Source organism: Loxodonta africana, chromosome 21 (genome assembly GCF_030014295.1).
Source record: "Loxodonta africana isolate mLoxAfr1 chromosome 21, mLoxAfr1.hap2, whole genome shotgun sequence".
In the NCBI taxonomy this organism is placed as follows: Eukaryota; Metazoa; Chordata; class Mammalia; order Proboscidea; family Elephantidae; genus Loxodonta; species Loxodonta africana.
This window is the reverse complement of record NC_087362.1, coordinates 13,950,239-13,961,888: the sequence shown is the minus strand read 5'-3', so window position 1 is coordinate 13,961,888 and position 11,650 is coordinate 13,950,239.

Here is an 11,650-nt window from a genome sequence, read left to right as displayed (position 1 = left end):
ATGAATGGTGCTGACAAAACTAGATGTCCCTCTCTAAAAAAAAATGAAACAGGACCCATACCTCACACCATACACAAAAACGAATTCAAAATGGGTTAAAGACCTAAATATAAAATCTAAAATTATAAAGATCATGGAATTAAAAATAGGGTCAATGCTAGGCTCCCTAATATACAGCATAAATAGTATACAATCCATAACTAACAGTACAAACACCAGAAGATAAGCTAGATAACTAGGATCTTCTAAAAATTAAATGCTTATGTTCACCAAAAGAGTAAAAAGAGAACCTACAGACTGGGAAAAAATTTTGGCTATGACATATCTAACAAAGGTCTAATGTCTAAAATCTAAAGGAAAATCCAACACCTCTACAACAAAAAGACAAATAATCCAATTAAAAAATGGGCAAAGGATATGAACAGACACTTCTCCAAAGAAGACATTTAGGCAGCTAACAGACACATGAGGACATGCTCTCATCCTCTAGCCATTAGAGAAATGCAAATTAAAACTACAATGTGATATCATCTCACCCTGACATTACTGGAACGAATAAAAATAATAAAAAAAAATAACACAGAAAATAACAAATGTTGGATAGGTTGCAGGGAGATTGGAACTCTTATGCACTGCTGGTGGAAAAGCAGATTGGCACAAACATTTTGGAAAATGATATCGCACGTCCTTTAAAAGTTAGAAATAGAAATACCATATGCTCCAGCAATCCCACTCCTAGGAATATATCCTAGAGAAAAAAGAGTCAGCATACAAACAGACACATGCACACTCATGTTCATTGCAGCATTGTTCACAATAGCAAAAAGATGGAAACAACACAAGTGCCCATCAACAGATGAATAGATAAGCAAACTGCTAAATACACACAATGGAATACACACAATGATAAAGAACAATGATGAATCTGCGAAGCATCTCGCAACATGGATGAATCTGGAGGGCATTATGTTAAGTGAAATACATCAATCACAAAAGGACAAATTCAGTATGAGATCATTATTATAATAACTCGTGAAAAGGTTTACGCACAGAAAGAAACAATCTTTGATGTCTACAAGGGGGGGTGGGGAGGGAAAAACAGTAATTAGGTAGTAGATAAATAGTAACATTGGTGAAGGTTGAGACAGTACACAATACTGGGGATATCACAACTTGAACAAGGCAAAGCCATAGAAGCTTATAGACACATCCAGACTCCCTGAGGGACCAAGTTACTGGGCTGAGGGCTGGGGACCATGGTCTTGGGGGACATCTAGCTCAATTGGCATTACATAGTTTATGAAGAAAATGTTCTACATCTGCCTGTAGTGAGTAGCGACTGGGGTCTTAAAAGCCTGCAAGTGGACATCTAAGATACATCTACTTGTCCCATCCCAGCTCGAGCAAAGGAGAAGGAAGAAAACCAGACGCAAGGGCAAGATTAGTTCGAAGAACTAATGGGCCACAACTTCCACCAGACTGAGTCCAGAACAACTAGATGATGCCTGGCTACCACCACGAACTGACCCATGGACTGATGTTACAGGGATCACAATAGAGGGTCCTGGACAAAGCAGGAGAAAAATGTGGAACAAAATTTAAATTCACTCAAAAGCACCAGACTTGCTGCTCTGACAAAGATGAGGAAGAGAAACCCCAAAAGTATGGCCCCCAGACACCCTTTTAACTCTGTACTTACTTCTCTACTGACTTGCCCTTCAGCCAAAGATTACACAGGTCTGTAGGGCAAACAATAACACATGTGCTTCATAGTTCAGTCACATTTACGAGACTAAATGGGCACACCAGCCCAGAAACAAAGACGAGAAGGCAGGAAGCAACAAGAAAACTGGATGAATGGAAACAGGGAATCCAGGGGGGAGACAGGGGAGAATGTTGACACATCATGGGGTTGGCAACCAATGTCACAAAACAATTTGTGTGTTAATTGTTTAATGAGAAACTTTTTTGCTCTGTAAACCTTCACCTAAAGCATAATCAAAAAAAAAAAAAAATCAGCCCCACAAGATGAGATTCAGAAATGGAGAAAACATGATTGTTTCCAGCGTTCCACCTCTGGAATATGGGAAGGTCCCAGTGAGAATTTAGCACTCCTCAAATCCTTTGTGCTGGAAGCATTACGCATGAATACTCGTTTGGGAAGAGAGGAAGATGATATAAATTTTAAAGAAATACTGGTGGGTGCACTTTTATGAAGCCACCGAATATGTGGTTTGTCAGTGTCCTATCTGCTCCCAATATAATTCAGATAAACCTTATAAACCTCAATCCAGAAGGTACCCTCTGCCTTCAGGGCCCATACTTGAACAGCAAATTGATTTCATTTAAATTCCACCCTCAAGTGGCTACAAATTTGTACTAGTAATCATTCATGGGTTTTCTCAGTGAGTAGAAGCCCTCCCCAGTCATCAAGCTACTGCTGCTTTTGTGGTTAAGAAACTTCTTGGAAATGTTTTCCCCATCGGTGGATCCCCAAGACTCCTTTGTAGTGACCGAGGCACCTATTTTACTGGACAAATAATCAAAGAAGCATCTAAAATTTTTCCAAGGCTCCATTGTCCTTAACATCCATGATCCACTAGTCTAGTTGAAAGAACTAATGGTATAACACTCAACTAGCCAAACTTTCCAAATCTTTACAATTACCTTGGACTAAGGTGTTGTCTCTGGTTCTTTTAAATTTAAGGACTACTACATTTGGAATTCACAAATTGACTCTTCACGAAATTGTTACTGGGTGGCCAATGGCCCTCCCATGTTGGACAACCTGCCCTGAATCAAATCTGATACAGTCTGACTTGTTCCAATATTGTAAATCCTTAATCCAATATTCTAGAGCACGCTTTCACAAAAGCATGAAGAGTCTAAATTACCTGTTCAACATGGAGATTATGTTTATTGGAAAAGACATCAATTAAAAGATTATCTTGAGACTCGATGGAAAGGAGCTTACCTGGTCCTTCTCACCAACCCTTGTGCTGCTAAATTACAGGGAGTCAAAACGATTCACCTATCCCAATTAAAGAGGATTACCCTTACCTGGACTGTCCAACTGACCAAAGGACTCAAACTGAAACTGAAACATTCTTGGGCCCCGAAGCAGATGACTGCACCCAAAGTGGACAGCTTATTCCAAGATCACAGAACAAGACTTCATGAAAATTGAAATTAAAGACATCTTTGAACTGTGTTTTCTGGTTTGAGGTTTCCTTGTAGTGACTGATGCACGACATAAAGTAGGTTTTTGATTACCTCGTAATAAAAACTATTGAAATTGTTACCTTTTGCTGAACAATCATAACCTTTGGACCTTCTTTATTCTATAAATTAGGCCATATTGATTAATAATACTTGACTTATATACTTGGCCTTTAGTATTGAAATTATTCTATACTTTTCCTTTTTTTATGTATTGTGTCTTCATATATGCTGAAGGAAACTATTTCATAGTCACTGCAATTTATAAGCATTTTATCCTTATATATTATTTTTGGACAGTTTTCCTTCACTAGCAAACGTCTCTCAAAATATCTCTTTCTCACAACCATAATCCCCATTGAGGCTTGGCATGAAATGTCTTTGTTAAACTTGCCCAATCAGGTTATGCTGGATCTGTCACCCTTCTCCAAAAATTGTACACAATAATTCTGATCCATTAGTATTGCCCATTTTTAATTATGACTTCATACCTACTGCCACTATAAATGTTAGTGCCATTGCCAGATGAGCCATCCACGTCAGGTTATGGCATCCTTCTAATTCCCATGTTTATCCTCTAGTGCCTTGCCTTTATCTCACCCATGTATTCACCCAACCTGGTGTTGTTTATGATGATGGACATCTTATCCCTTTTGTCACCAACAACAAGCATTATACTGCTTTAGTAGAGTTTTGTAATTATCAGAATTCAGAGGCCCCAATTTGCTCCTGTCTTAAAGAAAAATCAAAATTAGTAAGCTTTTCTATTTGTAATGATTTTCTTACTGAAAAATGGATTTTACTCAAACCAGAATGAGAGTGATATGTGCTCCATATGGGTACATGTTCCTATGTGGAGGATCAAACTATCTAGAGAAAAATTCTGATGTTAAACCTTTTACTTAGGCCTTACCATGTGTAGATGGATGGAGTATGAATGGCCAATACACCTTAGGAACTCTTTGAATACCATTAACCCTCCATTCTTACAATTAAAGTATACATCGGTCACATGGTTTAAAACACTTTTCCCAATCTTGTAGGGAAATTGGTCTGATAAAATCCTATAGTGGAAGAATCGGGAGAAGGATGGGTGTTCCTCCAAGTCCTCTACCATCCTATGGTATCCCTGAGCTTGAAAGGTCTATTCATAACCTATCAGCTACCATGGAGAAGATAGCTAATGATGTTGCTAATGGAATGGCAGCCCAACAAAAATCTTTAAACTCCCTGGTCAAATTTGTGCTAGATAACAAAATAACTCTTGAATTTCTCCTGGCCCAGGAAGGAGGGGTCTTATTGCTAAGATCTCCTCTTGCACATTGATAAATACATCAGGAGACGTGGAAAAAGACATTAGACAGATATGCTAAAAGGCTACTTGGCTCCATGTGCCCCCATGCTTATTCTCCCTTTCACGATATCTTCAGTTGGTTACCTAACAGAGCAGGATCCTGGAGTCACTGTATTTTGTTCACTGGTTTGTTAGTACATATTGCAGTTGTTGTTATCCTGGGAGTAATTAATATTGTATGAAAAGCTTTAAAATGCTATAACTCAAAAATCCAATGTAATGCCTATGAAAAGAACAATGTATATTAAGAGTACTCATAGACCCAAACTCAGTCTCTGACATGGCTCTTCAGAAGCCAGATTATTCCTCTAGTACGGTCTTTCCCTACATTAACCCTAATGTAAAGAAACCACAGAAGCAAGAGGTAAAGCTGTGGTGTGGTGAAGACGACAAATCGACAGATGCCGCCTGGCTACCTCTAAAGCTTGCCAAAGCAAACCATGATATAAACGTAAGTAGCAACTGGGGTCTTAAAGGCTCATGAGGATGAGCAGCCATCCCAAATAATCACATTCCTGAAGTCCACAGAGAAGAAGGCACTCTTTTCAATGGTGGTGAGAAAATGATAAAAGAATATCACTTGAAATCCTGGATCAAAAGGAGGGAACGCATAAGTGTATTTAAAATTGAGGCTTCTGGTATATCTAAAAAATCTGGCTCAGGCTTTGGGCTCAACTATATTTTGCTGTTTCTGTTTTTTGCCGTAGCAGCAGTTAACCTTTGCAGCCATGGAAATGTTTTTTCTCTGTAGCTAGGCTACAGAATGTCAGAAGTACTTCTTGTGGCTCCAGGGTGACGGGGGAGGTATCAAACCCTTTGTGTAAAATGTTTTCAAAAGAACTTTCCTCTAAGCAACTTTATCTTTACCCTCTGTTCCCATAGAATACATCATGTGATCATCTTGTGACCACCATGTGACCCTCTTACAAGCACATAGATCACCAAGTAGTAACCAATCAACAAGGCACAAATATACTCTATAAACCAGTCATAGCAGAAACCTCACTTCCAAATATCCTGCCCTCAACTGTCTTACCTCACCAAGCACCAATCAAAATGTTGTTAGCTTGTCCCCAAGGAGCTTTGAAACAAAAGGCTTAACTGTAAGCTGCCAATCCAAAATGCCCACATGTCCCTGATAAACCAATGCCTCCTGAGCCAATTCTTCTAATTATCCTGCCTTATACTGATCTAAGTTTGTAACTTCCAATGAAAATAATGTACCTGAAGCTGTTTGTTCTCACCGTATAAAATCTCTCTTCAGCTTCACTACCTTGGAGCTTTAACTTTGGCTTTGAGGGAGTCTGTATCTTTGGCTTGAGCTGCCTTTTCTCTCAATAAATCTCTTGATTTTATTTTAAACAGAGTATGCATTGTTACTCTACAAAAGATGTTAATGTTCTCCAAATTGATTTGTAGATTCAATGAAATCCCAATACAATTTCCAGCAGGTTTTTTAAGGAATTTGACAATCTGATTCTAAAATTTATGTAGAAATGCAAAGGACTAAGGCTCTTCTTTAAAAACAAACTTGGAAAACATACAAGCAGATATCAAGGTTATTGCAACATGGCAATAGATAAGCAGCGTGGTATTGTCTCAGCAAGTCTCCTCCTAAACTATACTCACTGATCATGTATGTATAAACATTGAACGCAAGTATGCCACATTTTCATAGCAGTATTTTTCTTAACAGCCAGAAACTCACTCCCAAGGGAATTGGAGTGAATTATCTAAATAGTGAGTTTGGAAAAAGAAATTGGGTATGTGTAGCCTTTCCCCTTTCTCTGCCTTCAAGAATCATGCATTTGCTATCTTTATCCATGTCTTATTTTTCACAAATTCAGTGTTGGTATTGCCTTTGATTGAAAGGTTAACGCCTCTAATGGTGGAGTTTAGTATTAGAAAGTTCACTTGCCTGCTGTACCAGCCAATTCTCTAATAGCTATTTCATCGTAATGGAAGGGACGTTTGGTCTCCATATGTGATGTCTTTGGTCTTATTTCTCAATTGCTTCATATTATTTAATGGTCCTCCTTAATGTCCCATATGTGGTGCATTGACCAAAATCATTGAGAAATAAAGACAAAAGAAGGAGGTACATGGGAGATCAAACACACAGAAGCCTGAAATTTCTGGAATGATCTGGGTGAACAGCTTTGAGTATTCATAGTGCTTTAGTAAGCGCAAGCCGTGTGGATTCTTGACCTTGAACTTTGAGGCTTATGTTATGCAATGTGTAAGATTTTTACAGTTATACAGTTTGTTTTTAACTATCGTACTATTTGAGGGTTTCTTTAAGTCTTTCTGTAAGTCTTTCACTCTGGTGGGCTACTGAAGTTTATGGTAATAGGCAAATAACTGGTTTTATAGGGCCCTGCTACCCATAAGCAAGCGCACATGAGTCTCAGCAAAGAGAAAACCTCTAAAAAGTGAATGAGTTTCAGCAAAAAGAGGTGGGTATCTCTGGCTGCCTTAAGTAAGCATAACCCTAGCTTCATAGGTCTTGCTTGGCTCAGCAAACCTACAAGGCCTTCAGAGACCTCAGTAAAGGAAAGGTCTACAGAACCTTAGCAGACACAAGCCTCAGAGAGCAGACAGTAGCACTTTGGCCCTCTTGTGCAATCAGATTTCTACATTTTATGGGGACCCTAGTAAGCAGGGGTATGATCAAGGGAAAAGAGGGTATTTTCTTGTACAGTCCTATCGGACATGAAGGACAGATAAATTATTTGCTGCTTGTTCTGCATTTTTTAACTAGGTTTGCATTCAAAGATATCTTGCATCCAAGTTTCATGTGTGTTATAAATCACTAACATTTGACCTAGCTTTAAATTGTCACTGCCAGACCTATTTAGACAGCACGGATAGCTATAATTAAATCCCATCAGTTTGTATATTATTTTTATCTACCTACAGGGCCAAAGGGGGAAACTGTGATGATACTAGCCTTCTGAATTTGTGTGGCTTGTCCACAGACTCTTGAGGATCACTCACTATTAGGTTGGAATTGAATTCGCTAATTCCATATGTTCTGACAGCAGCTTTATCTGCCAACATTCAAATTGTAGCTTTATTCATAGAGTGATGGTGGATTTTTTTTTTTTAATAAGTGAAAATGGGGGCTCTTGTTATAAAAGCTGTGCCATTGTTTTTGGATTGGGGTAAACGAACAACTCAATGAAATTGTTGCAAAACTAAAAGCTAAGAAGGCAACTGAAAATATTGTACCTGGAATAGTATCTTTAGGAATCAGGTTTGTTCAGGGAACCAAGGAAGAAGTAGGGTGGTTTGAAAAGTATGCTACAGTCTTATTTTCTGAACAGGGGTGATGGAAGAATAAAAAGAAAAGAAAGGAAAAGATTGATTATGCTGGATGAAGAGAGAGGTTTCCTAAGGAGAAAATCTGACCTCTTGGTGAGAGCATTTTCGGAGAGACAGACTAGAAAGATGTGAAGTGAAAACTGAGATCTTGGAGTTCAGGATAAACAAGTATTAAAGGGAAATGGAGGTGCACCTAGATCTAAATATCCTTAAAGGAAGCATTAGAAAATGGGAAAATGTCTTCACTGCTATTAGATCAGAAAAATGATTGTGGCCCAAAGAAATCTTACAGAAGAGAGGCAAGATCTCAAAAATGGACCATATTAACTTCTCAAAAGGAATCAGGATCTAGGGATATAGCAAGATGCAGTCTTTAAAGACATAGATTGGCTCCGCAAGGGCAATTAGCAAACTCACTCTTAAAGATTGGGGCTTGACTTGCAGGGAATTTAATTACTGAACTTTAATTTTTCCTTCGGAATTTGATAATGGGAAGTGGTTTATATTCGAATGTGATGTTGTTGTTAGGTGCCGTCGAGTCGGTTCCGACTCTAGTGACCCTATGCACAAGAGAACGAAACACTGCCCAGTCCTGAGCCATCCTTACAATCGTCGTTATGCTTGAGCTCATTGTTGCAGCCACTGCGTCAATCCACATCATTAAGGGTCTTTCTCTTTTCCACTGACCTTGAACTCTGCCAAGCTTGATGTCCTTCTCCAGGGACTGATTCCTCCTGACAACATGTCCAAAGTATGTAAGACTCGGTCTCGCCATCCTTGCCTCTAAGGAGCATTCTGGCTGCACTTCTTCCAAGACAGATTTGTTCGTTTTTTTGGCAGTCCATGGTATATTCAGTATCTTCGCCAACACCACAATTCAAAGGCGTCAACTCTTCTTCAGTCTTCCTTAGTCATTGTCCAGCTTTCACATACATATGAATTGATTGAAAACACCATGGCTTGGGTCAGGCGCACCTTAGTCTTCAGGGTGACATCTTTACTCTTCAACACTTTGAAGAGATCCTTTGCAGCAGATTTGCCCAATGCCATGCATCTTTTGATTTCTTGACTGCTGCTTCCGTGGCTATTGATTGTGGATCCAAGTAAAATGAAATCCTTGACAACTTCAGTCTTTTCTCTGTTTATCATGATGTTGCTCATTGGTCCAGTTGTGAGGATTTTTGTTTTCTTTGCATTGAAGTGTAATCCATACTGAAGGCTGTGGTTGTTGATCTTCCTTAGTAAGTGCTTCAAGTCCTCTTCACTTTCAGCAAGCAAGGTTGTGTCATCTGCATAATGCAGTTCGTTAATGAGTCTTCCTCCAATCCTGATGCCCCGTTCTTCTTCATATAATCCAGCTTCTCATATTATTTGTTCAGCATACAGATTAAATAGGTATGGTGAAAGAATACAACCTTAATACACACCTTTCCTGACTTTCAACCAATCAGTATCCCCTTGTTCTGTCTGAACAACTGCCTCTTGATTTATGTAAAGAAGGTTCCTCATGAGCACAATTATGGGTTCTGGAATTCCCATTCTTCACAATGTTATCCATAGTTTGTTATGATCCACACAGTCGAATGCTTTTGCATAGTCAATAAAACACAGGTAAACATCCTTCTGGTATTCCCTGCTTTCAGCCAGGATCCATCTGACATCAGCAATGATATCCCTGGTTCCACGTCCTCTTCTGAAATGCCTGAATTTCTGGCAGTTCCCTGTCGATATACTGCTGCAGCTGTTTTTGAATGATCTTCAGCAGAATTTTGCTTGCTTGTGATATTAATGATATTGTTCTATAATTTCCATATTCAGTTGGATCACCTTTCTTGGGAATAGGCATAAATATGGATCTCTTCCAATCAGTTGGCCAGGAAGCTGTCTTCCATATTTCTTGGCATAGATGAGTGAGCACCTCCAGCGCTGCATCTATTTGTTGAAACATCTCAATTGATATTCCATCAATTCCTGGAGCCTTGTTTTTTGCCAATGACTTCAGAGCAGCTTGGACTTCTTCCTTCAATTCGAATGTGATACATCTCTGTATTGTTGGTATTTTATTGTTTCAGTGGTTTTATGCATTCTAAAGTATTTTTTATGGTTTAATTTAAAGTCTCTGTTTACTGGGCTGCACAATGTGACAATATAATTTGGGGTGACAACATCTTTATCACTATAAAACTGATATTGGGGATTGCAGCTCCCCTGTTTAGGCCCTTTAGCAAGTAGAACACACACTGAATTTTCAGCCTTGGGCACAGAGTGGCCTCAGAATTGATTGAATTAACGTCCTCTTTTCATCTATTTTAGGATGCGAATTCTTTTCGTTCACAAAGTGTATGGTGCAAGGAGAAAACCTACCCCATACACTTTGTGAACAAAAAGAATTCACAAAGGAGTGGTGATTAGGATTTGGAAGGTCAGACTTCTGAATGTGGGAGCAAAATTATCCTGGTTGCCTGATGAGCTCCTCCCAAAGAGGACAACACCACCCAGGAGGATTCTAGGCTTAATGTTCAAGCACAGATGTCTATAGAAGAAAATGGTGGGTGAGGGTGAGGAAATGGTTCCCATCGTGGATTGAATTGTGTCCCCCCAAAATATCTGTCAACTTGGCTAGGTCATCATTCCCAGTATTGTATGATTGTCTACCATTTTGACATCTGATGTGATTTCCCTCTGTATTGTAAATCCTATCACAATGATGTAATGAGATGGATTCGTGGCAGTTATATCGATGAGATCTACAAGATTAGATAGTGTGTTAAGTCAGTCTCTTTTGAGGTATAAAAGAGAGAAGTGAGCAGAGAGACATGGAGACCTCATACCACCAAGAAAGCAGTGCCAGGAGCAGAGCGTGGCCTTTGGACCTGAGGTTCCTGCACAGAGAAACTCCTAGACCAAGGAAAGATTGATGACTCAGACCTTCCTCCAGTGCCAATAGAGAAAGCCTTCCCGTGGTGCCGATGCCCTGAATTTGGACTTGTAGCCTATTAGACTGTGAGAGAATAAATTTCTGTTTGTTAAAGCCACCCACTTGTGGTATTTCTGTTACAGTAGCACTAGATAACTAAGACACTTCCTTACCTCACTCAGTTCCCTCACTCACTTTTCCCTTGAGGAAGTGGAGTAACTTGAATGACTAACGAATTTAGCAAGAAACTGGGCATTCCTCTTCTAGCCCCTTTCTCTCTCCTCAGTCTTGGGAGTCAGCCTGCTCTCAGACATCACATATTCTGCTCTGTTCCCTGCCATGTGACAGAAGAGAGGAGGCCTTTGGTTTTCCAGATCTTGAGATTTGATGGGTAAGCAGGTGTGGATTAATCAGTAAGCACCAGGTTACAACAAGCAAGGCGTGCACAGGCTAAATTGTGCTTACTTACTAATCTGTACTGCACAATTTCACATGGGTTAAAGATGTGAAAAACAGGTGCAATTGTTTTGGAATATTGTGTAATCCATCCCTGGGTAAGTGTACGTATTTCTGGAGTTCATTATTATTGTCTAAAGAGGGGAGCTGCATTGCTCAATATCAGCTTTATCAGTGATAAAGGTGATGCTATGGTTCTCCACCTGCCTTACTCTTTGACCTTATTTATAAATTGGCTTAGGACTCAGTACTAGGAGAACTAGTACTATTTGTTAAACAAACAAACAAACAAAAAACCCAAACCCACTGCCCTTGAGTCAATTCCAGCTCATAGCGACCCTATAGGACAGAGTAGAACTGCCCCCACAGAGTTTCCAAGG